Genomic DNA, 14,252 nt, shown 5'->3' with positions numbered 1-14,252 from the left:
CTAGGGGTCCTAGCAGCCAGAGAGAGGGAGCATTCTCAGAGCATCCAGAAAAGGTGATTCTTAACTAAGTAGCTTGTTAGAAGAGACAGGCCATTACTAAATCCAAACAATAACAAAAGTAATGAGAGCAATTAAGAAGTTGCAGACCCCAAAGAATCTGTTCACCTAGAAATGTTGGCTTAGAAATTTTTTTTACTAAAAATGCCATTGATGGGGTTCAGTGGTAGAAAGCTCGCCTTCCACAAGGGAGACCCTGTTTGATTCCCGGACCATGCACCCAAAGTAAAAAATAATGCAATTGATAAAGTGAATGAGAGAATTAATCAGTGACCCAGCATATTTTATATATATGTATTTCGAAGCATTATAAAAATACAAAGATATTGAATCATGAAGGAAAGTGTAGAAGATATGGAAGATGGTAGAAGATCTGCAAAGACGAAAAATAAACAGATGAAAGCAAAGCAATATTTAAATTCACTTTAATTAAGAAAAACTTAAGCCTAAAGATTGAAAGGCCTTACTGTGCTTAGGGGAAAATGTGTGACCTTCAGAAAGACGAAAGGGAGAAAACGGTAACTGTAATATTATGAAATTTTGTGCTTGTTATTAAGGAAAATAAGAGAAAAATTAACAAAAATCTACAAAAACTTCATAAATGAGAATTAATAAAGATACAGTCTTCAATTAACTAAACAAAATAAAAAACAAAGGATATATACATACAAAAGTTGATTCTTTGAAAAGACCTATAAAAAATAAACAAAAAATACTCTAGTTTCTCTTCAAATCGTGCAAATCTTTCACCTTTTACTAAAGATTTCCATGGAGAGAAGTGGTTATGAGTCACTACTCAATTTTTTGAAGGCCTTGGTTTTTATCAAGGCTCCATGTATGGGTTAAAAAATAACAGTGATTGTATTTAAGATCCCTTGTGATTACTCACAGTGAGAGCTGTTGTAGACTTTCTCTGCTACAAACCATCAAGTCAATAAAATAAACAATGTAGATATGTAAAAAAAAAGTCAGAGATTATGAATAAGTTAGAAAAAAGAAAAGAAATGAGATGAAGACACAATCATAGATGCAAATGAGAAAGGCATCTGCAACTCTCTGGCAACAAACCAGAAAGGGTGATTCCTTTATAAAATATAAGACCTTTGCACAAGGCTTGCCATTTGAGTTTAATAAATATCTATCATTATAGTTGTCATTTTTATTAGAATATCACACTTAAAATACTTCCATCAGTTCATCATAAGATAAGTGTAAACTTCCCTCTCTGAGAAAAATTGCAAGAAACTATCAAAGGTTCATCATCATCATCATTAACAAACGTTTATAAACATACATTAGGTCTGAGATCTGTTAAGATTCAAGAAAACATATTATATGACCCCTGCCTGTCCAGTCATAAACACTTTAGGAGCTGATATGAGCAGGTACATAATTATCTCAGACTTTGCAGAGCAAGAGTCAAATAGGCAATTGAGATGAAACCTCCTACTGAAGGGGAGGGAAGGACTGGGTTAATGAAAGAGGACTGCAGGGACATGGGATTGGAATTGAACCCTAAAGGATGGGCAGGAATGAAATATGTTTCTAAGAGGGGAAAAAAAAAGGATTGGAGACCTGCAAGAAAATGAAGAATTCAGAATTTTACGTTGACTAGTTTTGCTGAAACCAAAAAGAGCTAGGAGGCGAAAAAGGTGAGAGTTGGTTGAATCAGATGATGGAGAAATTTGAATCCAAAACAACAGAGTTTGGAATTTATCCTATAAGCAATGCAAATCACTGGAGATTGTTGGACAGTGACATCATAAACAATAGTCTTGTGAAGACTGTGCGGGCAGTAAGAAGCTTGGAGGACTTGGGTGGAAGTGGTGGTTTGCAGACTTGGCCCAAAACAGCTAGGTAGATTGGAGGCAAGAGGGTATCGTCATCATTTTAAGCCCCACAATACGCTGGTGACATCTAGACATCTCATTATCCCCATTCTGCAGATGGGAAAACACAAAATGACTCACTGTGAGCCAAACAGAAGAAGGCAATAAAACGAAGATGCGTGTCTATTTAGCTGCACAGCTGGACTTCTCCAAGTCCACGCTCCCTACCTTTGACATTGGAGTCCCTCTCTTATTATTGGCAGTATTGCTTGGCTCCTCCAGAGGTGGCAGCTTCAGAGAGAGAAGCTCTTTGTCATTGACAGAGACACATTAATTTATACACTGCGAACGGTGAAAATTTTTCCGCAGGAGTTTTCTAGAGCCTGGTCTTTGACTCTCAATAAAGCTTAGCTTCCTCTCCCCCGCCAGCACCCCGCCTTCCATGGTCTGCACATCCCCAGGAACACAGAGAGTTAACCTCTGCAATCTGATTTGCTCTGTGCAACATGAAGTGTCACCCACGAAAGCAGAGTACAAGGCGTCTGTGAAATGTATGAAAAGAAGTCCAGGAATTCAGTTAATTAACCACATCAGTTTCTTAACGTGATCAATTTTAATTAAACTGAATTTTAATAGAGATCTGTGTAGTCTGTAGAGACCAATTGCTAATTCTACAAAGCATGTGCTGCTTTTCAGTTCAGATTTGCTCCCATCTAATTAATATGGATAGAGCATTAAGCCTTTTTGGACTCTGGTGGTTTTCATTTCATGACTATTAATGATTTTAATGAACTGGACTAATTCAGTAGTTTTCATCCCAGTGTGTCAGGGCTTTGTTCATCACAAATTTCAGGTTTATAATTGGTTTCCAGGTCTTAACAGTGGTCATTGATCAGCTTCAGCAGTTCCTTTTACAACCCGGTAGGTGCTGAGACTCTGTTAACCCTTTGCTGACCAGAGCGCAGATGAGCAGCTCAGCACTTCAGAGGAGGAGTCTCTGACTTAATCCCCAACTTGACGGCGCTATGGGGACACGGAGGACTTGAAATTCATATGGTAGTGTTAGCACTGGACAGCACAGGAAAGGTCACACCAGCAATATAGAGGCTTTAAATTGAAAAGAAAAAAAAACGTGTGATTAGCTTATTTTTCAGTTTTAATTTTCAATACTTCAAGTGTGAAATGCATTATAAAATTGTTCTTCTTACTTTGGCAGACCGGATTTCCCAACCCTTCGCTGGTCCCTGACAATGTGCTGTCAGGCGTCTTTATTCACAGCCAGGATAGGGGAAGGAATAAGGAAATGCTGAAGTGTGAAGAGCTCATGGAGAACTGAAACAGGGAGGCTGGGCTGAGCAGGGCCAGAGCTGGTGAAAACTAACACAGAAAAAAGACGTGAATACATTGATAAATGTGTGCTGCACTTTCTCATCACCTGACAAGGATCCAGCTTCACCTTTGGAGCATTGCTTATCGTCCTTGACTGTCCTGGAAACACACAATGGTGTGCAGCCTCCCATTTAAGAATGAGGCTATTAAAATAAAAGGCAAAACTTTTAATAACCTGTATCAAAGGTGACTATGGGGCCTTTTCATTGCTGCTTCTTTCTGACTTTGTTCTGGAAAAACAACAGAATGAACATACATGGGAAATTGGGACACATCATCCAAAGAAAGCAAGGAGGGAGGCAAATTTCTCTGATGCAAGCACCTCTCTCTTTAATTATCCTAGAAAGATCAATATAAACACTCTAACCCCAGTTCCAGATTCCTGACATGTAGTTCAGAATCACTAGAAGCTATTGGAAGGCTTGTTTTTATTGGCCTACCTAGAAATTCTTGCTCTACCCTATCCACCCACGATTTGAAGGACACGGAGGTCTTTGCAGAATTCCAGACCTGTAATCTTTAATATTCCAGGGACTTGTTTCTGAAGTCGTTCTGCCAGAAGTTGAGTTGATGTGGATTCCAAATCCAGTTGGAATCTTTGTGATACTTTGATTTGTAAACGTATCTTTCTCATTCAGTAAGAGTCTTACCAAGGTGGTAATTTTTATATAACATATGTATTTTCAAGCACAAAGGATCCAAAGAATAAGTTAAGTTGAAATAATCACCATTGTAGCATTAAAAATGGTCCAAAAGAAAAATATCTGTTTTTATTTCTTTCCTATTATTTCCACTCTCTTGGCTTCTATGGGACCTGATTTCTTTGATAACTTTGGTTGGAAGATTATGTCTGTAATCATTCAATTCATTTCTTCTCGTATAGAATAATATATTTAAATAAGCTGCCAGTCAGAATAGAGTCATCGCTACATCTTTAATTCTTGTTCATCTCTTAGTCCTTTTAGATCTTGTGTCTGTCCCACAGTACTGCTGAAATGCTCTGTCATCTATAAAACAGTGATAATAATGGCTTCCTTGTAGGGTCATTGTGTAGATTAGCACACTTTGCAAGCTACTTCAATAAATTATGGCTATTATTACCCCTCAAGTCACCAGTAACCTTCTGATTAACAAATGGCTTAAAGCGTCATCTGCCGAGCTGTCTGAAACATTTGACACTGTCAAACCCACTTCCTGAAGCTCTTGCAGGAAACCTTTCATGCATACATTCATTCTTCTGAGAAACGCATGTGGAACATCTGTTGTGCATCAGGTGGTGCTCTCGGCACTGGGGATACCATGGTGAACAAGGCAGAAGGTCCTTGCCCTCTTGGAGTTTTTATATTTTTTGTAAGGAGGAAAATAGACAGTGAATTGTTTTTAAATTAATAGCTAGCATTTATTGAGTCCTTTAAATGTTCCAGGCAATATTCTCAGTTTCTTGCATATTTTAATCATATTATCCTCACAATGAGATCAGCATTATCATTATCCCTATGTTACACATAAAGACACCAAATATATGGAGAAATTAAGTATCTTGGCTAGGGTCGTAGAGTTTGTAAGTGATACAGCCAGGATTTAAACCAAAACACTCTTACAGAGTCCAGGTTCTTGACTCCAATATCTCACTAAGAATAGAAAACAGAAAGAAAGCTACTTTAGATGGGGTGGTCAGGGAAGCACTCTTTGAGGAGGTGAAATTTGAGTAGAAATTCAAATAATGAGAAAGAATGAGGAAAACATCATGTCCTGGAAGCTAAAGGAAGCCAGAAGTCTAGAAGCATAATGCTGCTGAGATACTGCATGGAAAGAAGACTAAGAATTTACTGGATAGTTTGGAAAGATGGAGCTTGACAGGAAGTGTTGTGTGGGTTCAAAAGAGAAATGGAAGTAAGGAAAAGCAAACACAGATAGCTGTTTCAAGGAGTTTTGCTCCATAAGGAAGTAGAGAAACAAGTGACAGATAGAGGAAACTGTGAAATCAGAGAATTTTTCAGATGGGAGATATTAGAGGCTGTATGTATATGGATGGGATGGTCCAACAATGAGAGAAAAATATGACATGATAGAGAGGGAATAATTATGGGAACCAAATCATTGTATATGGGTTTATGGACAACTGGGTTTTAGATAGGGGTAGGGACAGTTCATCCATTGCAGCAGAAGGAGCAGAAGGGTCCACAGGTACATGTCCTAGAAAGTAAGGCAAGATCATGGGTCCATGTACCAGGTGGGAAGGTGGCGTCCATAGACACATGCACAAAAAGGGTAAGAAAAGTCCTTGGATACATGTGTAGTTATGTTAAAAAAATTAGTGATGGAAAGAAAAGATGATTGTACCTTTAGTGAACATTTTGTGGATATAAACTATGTCACATTCATAACCAGACACTATTATTACTGTCTTCCCTCCATAGACTGACAAGGAAACTGAGTTTTAGATAGAATAAGTAATTGGCCCATGTTCCCTCAGTTAGTGAGTGGCAAAACGGGAATTTGAGTGATAACTCCCCTTCTGAGCCTCTTCGTTGAAATTAAAAAGTTCCATCACTAATAGATACTAAAAAGAGAGAGAGGATTTTGGAGTTTTGAAAACAGAGGATAAGATGAGAGAATCTTCTCAAAGAATAGATTTGCAAATTAATGAACTATGGTAGGATTTTCAAGCTGTACTGAGGGTCTGCTTGAGATATGAGCCATAGATTTAAAATGAAACCCAATCAATATAGTTCTTTAGTTTTTTTTGCCTAAAGCTCTGTTTAATTGTTGAAGTATATGATTAACTTCTACTCATGCTTGGGGATTTTTCAGGAGAATGAGATGGAGGGGGAGACAGGTAAGGTAGTTGAGGATACATACAAAGAGTTTTTATAGTGATCAATTTCGGATGTAGCTGGATAAGGAAGGGAGGCTAGGAGGGGGATGAGAGCTAGTGAAAAGTGTGAAGTGGGTATGGTGGAGAAAATAAGTAGTAAGTGAAAGTAAGTATTCATTAGTTAAGATTTTGATGTTTAGAGTGTGAGGCATTTGACACTAAAAATTTTGGAAGTGCAATTCGGTGCAATTCCTAATAATATCACTGACCTAGTGTGAGACCACGGGTGTGGAGGAAAAGTTTGTTCAAAGTAATGAGGTTGAGTAGGTAAGAGGCTGGATGTGAATATTGAAATTTCCAGGGTTAATGGCAGGGGTAATGGTGGAGGGAAAGATAGTGAACTGAGTAGTAAAATCTTCAGTGATTTTAGAGAGGTCACTAGGGGATAAACGACTGCAAGAGGGAGAGGGAACAGATGGTGTAATTGAATGTCATCTGCTTTAAAAGAGCCAGGGGTTTTGAAAGTGATGGAAGGGACAAGGGCCTAGAAATAGCAATGAGCATAAGAAGGACACTGATCTCCAACTCCAGACCCAGACGCAAACCCTTTCAACTCTTTCAGGTGATTTTTATTTTTTTGGTATTTAACTTTGCATTTCAAAAACTACATGCATAATAATGTCCATCTATTGCTACTCCTTGATATTCCAGTTGTCGATATAATTTATTGAGTTTGCACTATAGGCTGTGCAGCCTTTGCTGTCTTTGGCACACACACCCATACAATACACATACACACATCCTAGACCCCAGCCTCTCAACATGGCTAGTTTGTAACTATGGATCAGTATTTGTATTTACATTGTGATCATACAAATACTATTCACAGCTGGGCCATGTAGTCTACTATGATTACTTTTTCTCCTTAACAACATTTTGTTTTTCCTAGGGGTCATAAAGTTGTCTTCTTAAAAAAAAAAATCATTTGTTTAGTATCAAATGATGAACACTTTTCCAAATGTGCAAATCTCCTCTCAATACATTCATGTAAATGAGGTGTTCCATTAATTCCATTTTCTTCAATAAATCTCTCTGAGTTATCTCCAATTTTTTCCCATTTGGATGTTTTTGCTACCTTGGCCTCTTCCTCATCTTTTTCATGTGATCTTCTCCATTTTTATCTTAGGAATTTTCTCACCTGTTTGTTTGTTTTGGTTTATGGTCTTTGGATCACCCATTTTCCTGAATCCCATGTATTTCTATTTCTTGGTCTATTCCCTCATTTTGGCAAAGCACACTCTCAAATAACTTCCAGACAAAATTCCTCAGAAAGAAATGTGTTTAGATCTTGCATGTCTGAAATATCTTTTTTCCTACTATGTTTAATTAGCAATTTGGATAGGTATATAATTCAAAAATAGAATAATTTTCCCTTAGAATTTTGCAAGCATTTCTGTATTGAGTTCTAGTTTCTCACATTGTTCTTGGGAAGTTTAAAGCCATTCAGATCATTTGTATGAATGATCATTTACATTTTTTCTTTTTGAAAATAAAGAAAAATCTTTTTGGTTCTTAATATTTTAAAATTCTTTATTCTGAGTACTTAGTGGACTCTTGATCTGAAAAGTCATGTTCTTCAGATTGGGGAAGTTTTTTTGATATATTTATTTGGGGATAATCTTCCCTCCAACTTGCTTTCCTGTTACTCAGATGTTGCTTGGTCATCCACTATTCTTATTTTTTTCTCTCTTTGCTTTCCATCTTGTAGTCTTTTTGCTCTAGAGATTTCAACAGTCCTGGATCAGTTTTTGAGTTAATTTCTTGGTTTGGAGTTTCCTTGGCCTATGAGTAAAATAAATTTAGACACTACTTTGTCTTTTAAAGTAGGATCAGTGGTTCCATCTACATTTCTGGATAGTCAGCAAGCTTCTGTGTTGCTTCCTATAATAAAGGATATGAGTTTTTCTAGTCTGCTTTCCATTGGTAGTGGCCTTTGAAATCCCTGGATTTGTGAGACCCTATCCTTTTGGGTCCAAAGTTATGGGTTTATCCCCACACAGGCTCTAAAACACCAACTCCCAGACCATAGGTGCAATATCTGGTCTGATATCCTTAAAGCTCTGGCTCTGACTTCCTGCTTCATTTCTGGCACCTGGGCATTTACTTTAAATTCAGCTGTGTAGCAAAAACAGAAATTTTTGTTGTAAGATTTTATCCAGGATTCCTAAGATTTGGGGGCAGAAGAAAACAGTCAACATTCTGCCGTGACCACTGTCCTTGCCTTGGCCTTGTGCCCCATCGCCTCCACCACCCCTGTGTAATGTCCTGCCCAGATGACGGTAACGAGCATCCACCTGTTGTCTTTTCTGTAAGTCACTACTCCTTCTCCTTTCATTTTTTCAGAGTTATTGACCTAGCAGCAATTCGATTTTGTCCTTCCAGTCCTCAAAATCATCCTTTTGCTCACCACAACTTTCAGGATTAAGATCATTTAGCCAGGTCACAATCAAGACCATTCAAAACATGATCCCAATCTACTGTACGAAACTTAATATCCCACTACTTCCCTTCCTTGTACCCTAGACATGACAAACTATTTGCCATGATTCAACTGTGAAAGTTACTTTTCACAAACGTAAACCCCAAGGAATGTCACTCTTACCAAATGTGGTAAGTCGATTAAGGGCCCCAGAGATATCTAGGTCCTAATTCCTGGAATCTGTGACTTTCACCTCATATGGTTAAAGGGACTTTACAGATGTGATTAAATTAAGGATCATGGATTGGGAGGATTATTGTGGATTATCAGATGGGCCCAAACTGTGTCTTATTTTTTGGGGGGGTGTGTGTTGGGGGGGGTGGTACACGGTCTGGGAATCGAACCCGGGTCTCCCGCATCAAAGGCGAGCATTCTACTACTTAACCACCTGTGTACCCCTTAACTGTGTCTTTGTAAGAGGGAAGCAGAGGGAGACTTGACTATAAAAGAGGACATAGGAGATATGATCATGGAAGCAAGAGACTGAAGTGTCGGAGGAAAAGGGCAAAAGCCAAGGAATATGGAAAGCCTCCAGAAGCCAGAAATGGCAAGGAAGTGAATTCTTCCCTAGAACCCTCTGGAGGAATCAGGCTTGCTGACACCTTGATTTTTTTAATGCAATTCTATCAGTATATATTATATATTCACATAACACATATCATCCAAAGTGTACAATCAGTGATTCACAGTATCATCATAATATCTGTGCATTCTGCATCACAGTTGATTTTTGGATATTTTCATTATTCCAAAAAAAAAAGAAGAAGAAAAATAAAAATAAAAGTAAAAAAGAATATCCATAACATCCCATAACCCCTATCTCCCCCTATTGTTTATTTAATTTTTGTCTTTATTTTCTTACTCATCTGGCCATACACTGGCTAGAAGGGAGTGTAAGTCAGAAGGTTTTCACAGTCACACATTCACACCTTAGAAGCTATATATCATCATCTTCAAGAATCAAGGCTACTGGATTACAGTTCAACAATTTCAGGCATTTCCCTCTAGCCACTCCAATACGCCAAAAGCTGAAAAGGAGTAACTATATACTACATAAGAATAACCTTCAGAATGACCTCACAACTCTTTTTGAAATATCTCAGGCACTAAAACTTTATTTTGTTTCATTTCTCTTCCCCCATTTGGTCAAGAAGAGTTTTCAGTCCCACATGCTGGGACCAGACTCATCCCCAGGAGTCATGTCTCAAGTTGCCAAGGAGATTTACACCCCTAAGAGTCATGTCCCACATAGGGGGTAGAGCAGTGAGTTCATCTGTGGAGTTGGCTTAGAGAGAGAGAGAGAGAGAGGCCACATCTAAACAACAAAAGAGGTTTTCTGGGAGTGACTCTTAGGCATAATCATAAGTAGGCTTAGCTTCTCCTTGGTAGGAATAACTTTCATTAGGGCAAGCCCCAAGATCAAGGGTCTGGCCCATCAACTTGGCAGTCCCTGCAATGCTTGTGAAAATATAAGGTCTTCCCTAGGTGGGGAAGTTTTTTATTTCCACATTTCCCCCCAGTTCATCAAGAGGACTATGCACATACTTTTTTATCTTCTGCCCAAATTACTCTGGGATGTTCCATGACATCACACTAACCTGTAAAAACCAATAAAGTCTCACTGCTATTCAAGGTTCCATATAGTTATGGTATTCAAATAAGCTGACCATACAAATTAAATTAGATAGTGTGCTACAAAAAATATAAGTTTTGCACCAAATAAACATCTCTTCCCTTGGTCTCATATAGTTGAAGTTTTAATATACTCAGTGAAATTGATTTCAGACTTCTCTGAAGAGAATAAATTTGTGTTTGCTAAGCCGGCAACACTTTGATAATTTATTACTGCAGGCACAGGAAACTCCTACATCAAGGAAATTTCTAGTCATCTTCCAAGAGCCAGATTTCATATCACCTTCTTTGTGAAGACTTCGTCACTCCCTCATGCAGAGTCATGTCTCCTTCAGTGATCCCAAAAGAAAATTGCCTGACTCTAGTGCTTCTCTTACTATATTGGATTTTTAAAACCTTTTTATTTTTAAGTAATTATAGACCCACTGCTTTGTGCTCATGGACACTTGCTCCTAAAGGCTTGATGCACCATCTGAAAAGCCCCTCAACTCTAAGGCTGCCATGCTGGATGTCCCATCCAAGCCCTACCCAGGGGCCACATGCATGAGTGAGGCCTCCATCTTGGAAGTGATGGCCTATAATTACTTAAAAAAAAAAGGTTTTAAACGAAGTTGCAAAATAGTACCGCCATACCCTTCTTCCAGCTTCCTTCAATGCTGACATCTTATATGATTGTTGAACAAAATCAAAACCAAGAAATTGACATTGGTATAATATGGTTAACTAGACTTTACAACTTATTCAGCTTTTTTTTTTTTGTGCTAGATTGTGAGTTTTTTTTTAAGTCATGAACCATGTATTACATTCATGTTCATATCCACAATAAAAATACACAATAAGGTCTCAATAAATTTTTTAGAAAGAACAAGAAGAGATGAGATAAATTTGGGTTTACTTTTCTCATGTTAGTTGCTTATTTCTCATATTATTATAGGTTGGGTTGAAGGCAGGAATTAGTTAATATAAGCTTCAGTTGCATATTTTTAATATTAAAGTGTTAGTGAACTTTCAATCTATAGTCTAACTTCTCAGTGTATATTTTCTCATTTAAAAAATTAAGAACACATTAATTTTCATTAAATGCAAGATACATCACTTTCAGAATCTCTTTTCAATGACCATTATCAATTCAGAGCTTGAGAACTTTTATTCTAACTAGTATTTTGAGTGGGATATTCCACAAGGAATAGTTAAGAAAACTGTTCTTGCCAGTATTTATTTTTCTAGCTTAGTTTCACACACAAAAAATGCCCCATATTTATGAAAAGTCATCTAACATAAAGAATTGAGAATAAGGTGACACACTTGAAAGGCTTTGTGGTGAAACTTGAGCAGTGAATGTTCTTCTATAGCTACAAGTGGAAAATGAAGCATTTCTTTTTTATTTGGAAATTTAAAGACAATTATGTTCTATTTCTCAGCTAAGCAACATTTGTGCATTTTAAATGATATATAACTCATCCTGCGAGGCTGGCGAGTTCAGCCACAGGTCACCAAAGGTGAAGTTATCTGATCTTCTGAGACACAGCAGGGGTGAGAGCCAGAGTGTTGAATCTACACTCCAGCCATGGCTGACCTCATTCTATAGATCAACTCAGGGGACATTCATTATTTGCCTGCTATGCCCTGATTACTTTACACACATTTTCTCTTCTAATCCTTCCCTTATCTTTGCATTTTAGGTAGCAATAGCCTCGATTTTATAGACGGAATTAAAGTCCAGAGATTAAGCAATTGGTTTGGGTGACAAAACTATTAATTGATGGAGCTAGTGCCTGATCCAGTTTGACCTACAGACCCTGTTTCTTCTAGAGCTGATGATTTTCTGCACACTCGTGGTTTTCCTCTTTGGCTGCAAGTTAGAATCCCCTGGGTAGTTTCCAAAACTTCCAAAGCCTGGGCTGCACTGATCTTGGGGTGAGACCCAGGCTTCTGCATTTTTTAAAGCTCTCAAGGTGATTCCAATGGGCAGGAAGATTTGAGTGAAGGAGAGACCGCAACGTGACAATGGAAGGCTGCCCAGATAGTCTGACTTAAGAAGCATAGAAAGGACCTCATGACTAATTGGATATCTCATTATGGCCATCTATCATGCCTAACATTCCAATCATCTATACCATTTCTTTAAATAAAGGTATTTGTTCTCCAGAAGGCCTCTGTTAAAATGCAAGTCAGTCAGAAAGCCTGGAATGAGCTGAGACTCAGCATCAAGCGATTGAGAAAACCCCCAGAATGAGCTGAGACTCAGCAACAGGGGTTTGAGAAAACTTTCTCGACCAAAAGGGGGAAGAGTGAAATGAGACAAAATAAAGTGTCAATGGCTGAGAGATTCCAAACAGAGTTGAGAGATTATCCTGGAGGTTATTCTTATGTATTAAATAGATATCACCTTGTTAGTCAAGATGTAGTGGAGAGGCTGGAGGGAACTACCTGAAAATGTGGAGCTGTGTTCCAGTAGCCATGTTCCCTGAAGATGATTGTATAATGATACAGCTTTTACAATATGACTGCATGATTGTGAAAACCTTGTGTCTGATGCTCCTTTTATCTACCTTATCAACAGACGAGTGAAACATATCGAATAAAGATGAATAATAGGGGGAACAAATATTAAAATAAATTTAGAGTGAAATGCTGGTGATCGGTGAGGGGGAGGGGTGGGGGTATGGTATGTATGAATTTTTTTCTGTTTTCTTTTTATTTCTTTTTCTGTATAGATGCAAAGTTTCCAAGAAATGATCATGATGATGAATATGCAACTATGTGGTGATATTGTGAATTACTGATTATATATGTAGAACGGAATGATCAAAAGTTACGAATGTTTGCGTTTGGTGTTTTTTGGTATTTAAAAAAAAAATAAAAATATTAATAAAAAATGCAAGTCAGTCACATAACGGGAAATCCACTGATGTATTATTATCTTAGTCTTAATTACATTGTTGTCTTGGTCAACATTTTTAATTATTATCTTGGAGAAAAACACTAAAGGCTTGCTCATTAAATGTGTGACAGACTACACTTCACAAGAGTTAGCTCATTTGCTAGAATTTGAGATGAAACCTTTCTCCCATCTTCCCTTCATCCCAACAAAAGTCTACAGAGGCTGTAACACTTGACTCAAACTGGGAATTAATGTAAAGTTTTGAATGCAGTTTCAATATATCAAAAGTGTAAAATCCAATTTCAAAATAACCCACGTCTAAAAATATTCTAGAAGTTTTAATATACGTTAAACTGCTTGGGGACTCAAAAATAGGATCTGGCTGATAAAAATGCTGGTGAAATCTTAGATTTCCTAAATAGACTTATCACATTTAAGTCAAACAAGGGGACAGTCCCTTGACCTGAAGTCTAAATAATAGTAGGGGAGTTACGTTTCCCAGATACTGAAGAATTGGATAGTGTCCAGGTGAAGAGTGGCTATTGGAATATAGAAAGACTTGGAAACCATGTCAAATGAGGAAAAAGCCCAGCTTGATGTTACCTTTGCTGTGGAACTTTTCCAGAGGGTCCCCCTGTACCGAAGTAAAATGATTTCCTTCCTTTTTGATGCATTATTCTTTGTTTATACGTTAACATTGTTGTATAATCATTTTTGAATATTTTTATCCCCTGATAAATTGTGATGCCCTTGAGGCCAGAAACTGTGTCTTATTCTTCTTTATTTCCCAGCAGCTTTTGCATAGTAAATACTATTAAATCACTCTTTTGACATCCTTTGCTAACTCTCTACGTTTTCTTCATATTTTCTAATTCCAATTTACCAAAAGAAAATCTAATTGACAGAAGCTGCATAATGACCTCTGAGGGATGGGACTATCTGCTTTCAGTAGGAGTTTAGACCTGTACATCTTTAATTCAACTGAAGAGTCTATGATTGATAGATTCCTATAATTCATGATTGATTTAAGAGATGCTAAGCAGAGAGTACAGTCCTGAAGCTCTGAAAGCAAAGATGGAACAGCTACACTGGGCTGGGGAGGGA

The 14,252-nt window shown here is 37.7% G+C and overlaps 1 long non-coding RNA gene and 1 other non-coding gene across 2 annotated transcripts in view; one reads left to right on the top strand and one right to left on the bottom strand.

The window, feature by feature from the left end:
- Positions 1 to 769: 769 nt before the first annotated feature.
- Positions 770 to 888, top strand: LOC143645451 (U5 spliceosomal RNA). The gene has a single exon (XR_013157156.1). It is a non-coding gene; the product is annotated as a U5 spliceosomal RNA (small nuclear RNA).
- Positions 889 to 2,498: 1,610 nt separating this feature from the next.
- Positions 2,499 to 14,252, bottom strand: part of LOC143644815 (uncharacterized) — a 207,538-nt gene continuing 195,784 nt past the window's right edge. Inside the window, exon 4 of the long non-coding RNA XR_013156885.1 lies at positions 2,499 to 2,993. This is a non-coding gene — a long non-coding RNA (uncharacterized LOC143644815). The remainder of the gene's footprint in view (positions 2,994 to 14,252) is intronic.

The sequence above is a fragment of the Tamandua tetradactyla genome, chromosome 8 (assembly GCF_023851605.1).
Source record: "Tamandua tetradactyla isolate mTamTet1 chromosome 8, mTamTet1.pri, whole genome shotgun sequence".
Lineage (NCBI taxonomy): Eukaryota > Metazoa > Chordata > Mammalia > Pilosa > Myrmecophagidae > Tamandua > Tamandua tetradactyla.
The sequence above is the reverse complement of the archived record's forward strand: the minus strand, read 5'-3'. Positions and strand labels throughout refer to the sequence as shown.